Below are 9,331 nucleotides of genomic sequence, written 5' to 3' on the forward strand. Positions count from 1 at the left end.
ACGTTGTCGGCGTGCACATGGGGTGCCCCCGTTGCGCTTGCATCATCGCCTCGCCTTAATGGCGCTGTGGCTGCGTGGGCCATGCCATGCCTGCCCATCTTGTGGGCGCACGTGTCTGGTTGTGGAGGGCACGCTCGTCGTTGGTGCCTTGGACAGAAGTACTCAGTCATGACATACGTGTCCCGCCAGGGTGCACAACCACACCACTACTGCCGTCGTATTTTCCCCTGCTGCACCTTTGCTCACCACAGTCACATCGTGGCCATCGAGGGCCAGAGCGTGGGCACTAGCCATCAATTCTTCACGCTCATGGGTGCGCTCGGTCGCCAGCATCTCAACCACCACCTCACCGCTTTGATTTACATCACGACGAGCCCCAATTTGGGAGCTTCCTCTCCCTCGCACCATTTTAGGCCACGTATGGCCGCGGCCAGGGGCAGCCTCTAGCTCACCTTTCCAGGCCAATCCAACTACACCTCTAGTTTAGCCTCCATCCCCACTTCGCCCTACGCCCCCACATACACCTCTCTGCCTCGCGCATAGCCACTGATGTAGCCACGTCGTCTTGGAGCGCCGCCGCGTCCCACCACCAACACGTGGCTAGCCCTATTCGGGGAACCTCTGGCCAAACCACCACCGCGGCCACAACCAGGGTAAGATAGTGATGCTATAGCATAGCTAATTCACCCCACGATGGCTTAGGGTGGCTGGCATGGCCATGCCACTATCGCGCATGGCCACACACCATGGTCACCACTTCCGCGAGCTCTGCCGCTCCTATAACCTAGGCTAGTGTAGGTGCTAGGGTTGTAGACGGGGGTCGGCCCGTTAGTGGAGCCAACACGGGTCCTAGCTGGCCGGCGTGGCCATCCAATGCCATCGCCGGCGCGCGCGGGGGTGGCCAGAAGACTAGGCCATTGTAAAGGAGAGAAAGAGGAAGAGCTTATTTACATAGGAGCAGTCTGTAGGAATAGTGTTACGGACCTCGGGTTGAATTACCAGTAGCTCAAGTGTATTTTTGCGAAAATGCCAACGCGCGCGGGCTTCCCCATCGCGGGCTGATTCCGCTTCGAGCCGCGCCCCACGTGGGCCGCATTGGGCCAAAATTGGTTTATCTTTTTCGTAGAGAAATAGCAATAGCTTTTTATTTTAGTTCTAAGCTGAACTTTGGAAATTAATATCAATTCACTTGAATGTCCAAAAATTCTAAGATAAATTTTGGTAGGCTCCTAAAAATATTGTCTATCGGATGGTATGATTAGATATGTAGGTCTAGGTTGATGGTGAGGCCTATTAAATCAATTGCGAGTGTTTAGTATTATTTAGATTAGTATTTGTAGAAATTTTTATGGCAAATGGGTAATAGTTTTGTCTATAAAATTTTTATAGTAGGTTCATTGTATTATTATGTGCTCACTATAATTTTTGTAGCCTTAGAATAGGTTGATAAATAGGGTAGCTAAGTACTCCTTGTTTTAGTATATATGAAATCGTAAATAAAGTAAGAAATGCATTTTTTGTTGCTAAGATAATACTCGAATGTTTCATACCTGTTTAGTGGAAAGGATGGGTAGTTTAGCATCTTAGTCATTAGAGTTAGCTTAGTAGCTTGGTAGATATATTCTTATTTTAAGAGTTGCAGTTGCCGAATTGCTAAGTGTTGCATTATCATCGCATGCATGTAGAGAATGAGTTGGCGGAGATCGTGACCATCGGAGATCACGAGTTCGAGGAGGTGATTGAAGAGTACGAGGAGGATATCCTCATGCAAGAGGAGGTCCTAGAGCCACCACTAACTGACTGAGCTGACACCACGCCTGCCCAAGGCAAGCCCCGATGCATAACCCTTATTTTGAATAATTATTGAATATATATATATATATGTGATGTACATTTATGTTACATGCATTGTATAGAAACTACATGCATAGATAACCTACTTATGAGTCCTACTAGCATAGGTCGAGTAGCTGCTATGCTTAGACTATTGGTAGCATGAGTAACCTATCGTTACTCACAATAGGTGATTATTATTATCACTCTCAGGATAAAAACAATGAAAAGAAATGGAGACCGGGTAGGGATGTGGTACGGGTATTGGTGGGTGTAAGAGGTTGTGTCCCGCGACCAATGGGGCATAGCTTGGTTACACTGTTTTTCCTATCCGTGTCGGCTATGGACCGGCTATTGTATTGGATTCTAGTCAGGTCACAGACTTATTATCTTGAGCACATACTTGTTTATGGGAGCAGGAAAGGCTCGTTGCTCTCTTGTCGTGGGTTTCGGCTCTTTTCTGGACCGACTGATTAGAAGCAGGGATGGTGGAGGTCTAAGCACCACACTGAGTCTAGGACTCAGGTGTGGAGGTTTGGAGTCTAAGTTTGGACGGAGACCTAGACCTTTTGACCGGAGAGTGATGGGTTGGTCCTGCTTGTGACTGAGGTACAAGCAGGGCATGTGTTTCGGGGTATCCAGCTGGGCATATTGATTCACGAATCGCCAGGCAATCCGATACGACTTGTCTATAATCTAGCACCGTAGTAAGAACTGAAAGATAAAAGATGATGAAATATATCTGTTTGCTCAAGTCTTGCTTGAAATTAGAACATGTGCTTACCTAGAATGGTTAGATAATAAACTAATCATGATTGCTAATAAGAAACATACATAAGGATTCACTACTAGTATTGCTTTTTGCAAAAAAAAACCCAACAAACCATAAAGTTTATCATATTCTTTAAAGTCGGGAAATTATTCTCATTAGTCGGGTAAGTCTTACGACTACATTGTGTACTCAGGGTTTATTTACCCATGTTGCAGATACAGCTTGAAGAATAGCTGTTGTGTGGAGGATTCTTCTAGTGGATATAGACGGATCCTTGTATTCTACCATTAGATGTTTATTATAATTCCGCTGTTTAAATTTCACATTCTGAACTTAATATTGTAATAATGTATTTCTAAGAACTCTGGTTATATGAAATGGACTAAGCATTGTAAACTCGTTCTCATTATTGGATCCTGGAGAAAAAACGTGGATTATTCGAGTTCTCCTTTGGGGTGTGCTCAACAGAATTCGTCCGATATAGCTTACTTTCAGGGTGCTTAGTGTCTGGTAGAAGACGAGTGCCTCCAAAAACATGCTATTTCGGGCGGTCCTGCCACACGGCACTATTTCTTTCACGCGGAAGAAGACGAGTCATGAGCAAATCGAACCGGTACGTACATAATGGATGGCATTGCGGGTAATTTTTCACCCCCATAGCCGATGGAAGCAGCTCTCCCCCTACTTTAGAAAATGAACTACGTAAAAACTGGCTTTTGCAAAAGCTATAAATATACCATAGGACCTTTGGTTGGCTTTTGAACTTTTGGGAACAAGAGCTACCGCCGCAAGCCAAACCAAACGCCTCCTTAGCGGTGTGTTTTGGAAAGAAAAAGAGAGTACACTAGAGTAGAGAGTATTGTATAAGAAACGAAAAAATAAGTCCTACTATAGGAATAGCATCGACCGTGGAACTAGATTGCGAATCTTATCGTATATACGTAGTGTAATTTTGTACCCATGCTACACCTATCAAATATAATATGGAGGCGGATATAGCGTGACCCGTCGCACATACCGGAAGCGCGCGACCCCAACCCCGTGCGTGAGACCCAGCCCACACGGGGACCAGCGCGCAGCAGGCCAGTGCGACAGTGCATACGCCCTGACAAGCCTGTGCGGTTGTGCCCCGAGAAGCCTGTTGCCGCCGTTGCCTCCATGTGGTCAAGGCAGCGCGCAAACCAAGATAACAAAATACTACTCCGTATTTTCTTTGAATTGCTATAGATTTTAAACGGTATATTCGTTTTTAATTCTGTCTACACCGATGTCTTCTACGTGACGAGACGAACAAAACTAGACCCTATTTACCTAAGTTTAAAAAAATTATTTTAGGAGTAATTTATGTGTAAATATATGTTAAGAGATTTATCAAATAAGTTACTACCATGTAATACTAAAGCTGTTACTAAAAAATATACTGAAGTTGTTATCATGGGAATATAATAAAATTATTATAATTGTATTTATATAAATATACTAACCCCTGATAAGAATAACGGCTCAAAACCAGACAAGCTGCAACATAGAGGGGCAAATTAATAAAACAAGCATTGCATAAGCTGTTAACTACGAGAGCAAGTTATTATACAAAACATTACAATAAACTCGAACTAAAAGTGAGAACAAATAATAAAAAATGAAATTGACAAATAAGTTGCTACATGCTTAATACATAAGTTGCTACATGTTTGCAAGTATATATAATTTGTTGGAAGGTTAATATATAGGTTGCTACACGCTGAATACATAAATAGCTATTACATATATAACATAGGTTGCCGGTACATACAAACTATTTTAAAACACATGCATCATGGTCTTATTTCATAGATCTCCTCACAAGTGGCTCAATAATACAAATAAGTAAAAAATGAAAAATATTGAAAAATAAAAAATAAGTTGCTACACGCTTAATACAAGTTGCTACACGCTTGCTAGTATATATAATTTATTAGAAGGTTAATGTATAGGTTGCTACACGCTTAATACATAAATAGCTATTACATATATAACATAAGTTGTAAGTACATACAAACTATTTTGAAACATATGCATCATAGTCTTATTTCATAGATCTCATCACAAGTGGCTCAATAGTACAAATAGAAACTAAAAACTAAAGTAAACACAATAAAAAATAAATAACTAAAACATAAGACTGAAACTCAAATTGACAATCAAAAAATTATACTGAAATTGAAAATTAAAATAATAAAAATTAAAGTAAACACAATGAAAAACAAAAAACTGAAACATATTACACAAACTGAAATTACCGAAAACTGAAATTGACAACCAAAAAATAAAACTAAAATTGACAAATAGAAACTAAAGACTAAAGTAGACACATAAAAAACAAAAAACTAAAACATAAGACTGAAACATAAATTGACAATTAGAAATAAAACTTAAATTTCAAAACACAATAAAAAACTAAAACTAAAACATATTACAAAAACTAAAATTACTAGAAAATGAAACTAAAATTGACAACTAGAAAATTGAACGGTTAATGACAAATACAAACTCAAAACTAAAGTAGACATAATAAAAAACATAAAACTGAAACAAAAATCGACAACTAGAAAAATAAACTGAAATTGACAAATAGAAAAATAAAAACTAAAGAAAAAACATTACGCAAAATACCTAAATACTTATCATAATATTCGGATCAGCAAGAAAACACAAAAAATTGTCAACCCGAGGCCTCAACAATACTAATCTATTCCGCAAATTCATTTAAAATTATGTGCTTCTGTCAAGTGTAATTTCGAGTATGCGGTAAGTTATGTTTTAGCAAGTGTCCACTTATTTTGATTACCATAATCTATAAAATACGTAAGTAGCTACTATATATACAACATAAGTATAAAAGAATATATTTTAAAGTATAGGCATCATGGGTCTAGTTTTATAGATCTCGTCATAAGAAATACAATGGTGCATATAAAACTAACAATGGACTAAATATAACAAAGTTATTGTATTTTTAAAAGAAAGCAAAACAAAAATGTATAGAGCAGCCTACCTCCATCTCTCATGAGGAGCTGCAGCGAAACACTATCTCATGGTCTACACTCACATGCACGGGTAAGGATGGAAACGGACGGGCCGTTCCGTCCGCAACCGTATACCGTTATATATCGTCCGTTTCCGTTTTTTTGGGAAAATACGGAAACAGGACCGCAAACGAGACGGAATGCACTGGGACCGGAATAAAAAACGGTTGAGTGTTTGTCCGTTTGTATTTATGGTATACCATATTTTACCGGGATAATCCCGTATTCATCCCGTTTTGGTCGTAACCGGGATAAGCCCATCACTATGCGCCTTATCAGCTGGCCACCCTGGTTCTTCTCGGTCGGCGTTCGCGGCCTCCCGCCTCCCAAATCCTGATCCTGCGTCGCTGTTTCTTGGCTCTGGGTGTGGCACTGTGGCAGCATGTGTGCATGTAGATGCAGTGTAGCAGCAAGAAGTAGCCTCAGGACATGTGTGCATGCAGTGTAGTGTCACTATTCCTCTTAGTTAGATGCATGTGTGCACAGGCGGTCAGGACTCGGGACTTGGTAGCGTTACCGAGCGTAGCAGCAGGAAGTAGCCAAGCTGAGCAGTTTAGCTTATTCACCTTTACTAATCATGTGAGATTTATTATTCGTTTACTTATTCTACTTTTGTATCTTGGTTATCATACCTGATATGTAATCCCGGCTTAAGTTCCCGGCTACCGTTCGTTTCTGTTGATTTTCCGATCGTATTTACCCGTTTTTGTATTACCGTTTATTCCGCTACCGTTTCCGCTCCCAGCTGTCCCGCTCCCGTTTCCGTAAAAAAAATGAAAACGGAAATGGTAGAGGTATTTTTCGTCCATTTCTGTCGGTTTTCATCCTTATGCACTGGGCGGCGGGCCGGTCGTATGGCGTGAATCATCCAAACACTATCAAAACGGTATACGCACGCATGCACTAGGCGGGCCAGGCCACGTGAGCGCTGGTCGCGCAGAAGCGCGACGGGTCGTCACTTAGAGTTTCCAATATAATATCTGTGGTTATCCACACCCACAACTACACCTATCGAATGTAATATCCGTGGTTATCCACACCCATAAGTAGAATTCCAATCCTAAGTCTCAAGCCCCTCCTTCGTGGGGTGGTAACGGTGGAAGGTTGGATGCAACAAAACTCAAGATGAAGGAAAATAATTTCTCTAAGAAATTTTTATTTTTTAAATTCACCCTAAAGAGGATGTGATATAGCAATTTTACACGGTAAGCTTGTCGGTGTACGATACCTGTATAAAATACACGACGTAAGTATAGTCAAACATGTCACCATACTCGTCGCCATAATAGTTACTGTGCATATACTCGTCACCATGTTTCAAGCATATCACTTTGATCACCAAAGCTCTCATAGGGTCTTAGTCGCCCTGTATGATCAAATAATGTCAAGTAGATTAGGGATTGTGCAAATATTCAAATATTAGTGGGTGGTGTGTGGGGGTGGGGGTTGAACGCAAAGGTTGTAAACCGCTACCCATTATCACAATGACACTAGAGGTAATCCTAACTTTAACTATAGTAGTTTTCATAGATGCTCACATCTATAGTAGATCATTCATAAAAAACTTTAGGACATAATTTCTTCACGTGGATCCGTTATTATTTTTTGTCACTAATTTTTTCCCTCTAGTTCTATCTAGCACTACAAACGGTATGGCAGAACAGTGCATGAGGTCTGAGCGTGGCGGCACATTGGCAAGCAACGCCGTATAGGCACAGCACTCCCATTGCGGGACCCACCTAACAAGAAACGGCTTGTTTCCTTCCAACATGAAAAGTACCTTTGTTTTTCAGTTGAAAACCCGTTTGTACTAGTTTTTCTCTTTCTTTTTTTGTGAAATGAAGGAGGACTTATATTAAATCTTGGCAGAGTAATTGGATTGCCACATCAGTTTTTTTGTTTAGCCGTCTTATCATTTAACTCTATAGAAACGGTTCTCTTTTTAAGAGCCCGTTTGGCACGGCTCCGGGCAGCTCCGGCTCCGTCTGACAATCACTGCGCCGATCACTGCAGGAACACTGTAGCTCAGAGTCGATTTCCTCTTTCATGCTTTCTTCTCTCACTGTAGCTCAGATATTGTTTACGGAGCCGGTGGAGCCGCTTGCTGTGAGAGGGAGAGGAAAGGGGAGAGAAATCTAGCTTCTGCTACAGTGAATGAACAGTGAAATTGCTGGTAGGAGCCGGAGCCATAGGAGCCGTGCCGGGCCCTAAGTTAGAACTGCCCTAACAAACATGCCCAACTCTAAACATGGCATCGACGTTAATTTCACAAGTTGTTTCACATAGGTGACTTTGAGTGGTCCTTATGGACAAACTGTAAACACCTACAGTGACTCGCAAGAAGTGTCCACAAATACACATCCAACGCACAAGAGATTTATAGTTTTCATTTTAACTATTCATCCTAAATTTAAGCAACAGTCCCCACGATTGCTTCACGAGAACTGTTCACTGATTCCCCGCCCCGCAGCCGGATTCAGTGACTTTACGAAGCAAAGTCACAATGTAACTTTGCCTCGATCTCCACTCTCTAACTAGCATCTCACGGCTGTACATATTTCCAGGCCACGCACAGTAGACCAGCACAAGCGATTTCAAGCAAACGATTACGACAGTTTGCAGGTGAAGCAAAAATGACCGGCAGCAGCTCACTGTCAAAAATAAAACTGGTAGCCAACAAAGTAATATAGCTAAAAACAATACAAATAGCTCTATACATTTTAGCGGTTGGAAAAAGGAAGACTAGAAAATTAACGACTCCGCTAACCGAAGCAGATGAAAGAAAGGAAAACCAAAAAAGCAAATAAAAAAATGAAAACATACCGAGATAAAAAAAATCTGAAAACGTATCGAGATCAAGAAACCCCTCTTAGTTTATAGATTTATTATTTACTAGCAAATGTGCCGGTGCGATGCAACGAAATCACGTTTAGGAACCAGACTCTGTATCTCGTTAGATGTGAGTTGTTTTAACTTTAATAAGCATGGTCATGTGTCCGAGTCATATATGATATACGTAGGGCATAACCCAATACGTATTGGAATAGGCCTCCGTATTCATTATTGAAAAAATGTGTGGAGAGAAATTTTGCATGTTTAATAATAACTAGCATGGCCTGTTCGCTTGAACTTATCAGCCATGGTACAATGTTTTTCTCTCACAACAAATCAGTTTCAGCTGACTTATCAGCCGCATAAACCATCAGCTGAATTCATGATAAATGATAGACCTCTCGATTTTTCACGTGTCAACCTTTATCGAGATTATACTTTTATTTAGATTAGATTAGACAGTAAACTGTTTAGGATTCCAGTTTATGAGTTAGACCATTAGTTTAATCGTTCAACTCAGCAAAATAAAAAACAACTAAAAAATCGAGCGGAGGCTAACAGAGAAATAATATGGGAAAAAAGAAAAATGTAGATATAGATGTGAACTAAAATGTAGAAAGTTATTTGTGTTTTTAGAAATATTATTTGGTGGCTGCTAGTTTATTCTTGAGAGCGAGTTGCTGCCGGTCATTTTTGCTTTACCTGCAAACTGTCAGAATCTTTTGTGCTGCTCTACTGTGCGTGGCCTGCTGTGTGGGCTGATGGACCTGGAAATCTGTACAGCCGTTAAATGCTAGTTGGAGAGTGGAGATTTATACATACTACAAAC

Source organism: Miscanthus floridulus, chromosome 3 (genome assembly GCF_019320115.1).
Source record: "Miscanthus floridulus cultivar M001 chromosome 3, ASM1932011v1, whole genome shotgun sequence".
In the NCBI taxonomy this organism is placed as follows: domain Eukaryota; kingdom Viridiplantae; phylum Streptophyta; class Magnoliopsida; order Poales; family Poaceae; genus Miscanthus; species Miscanthus floridulus.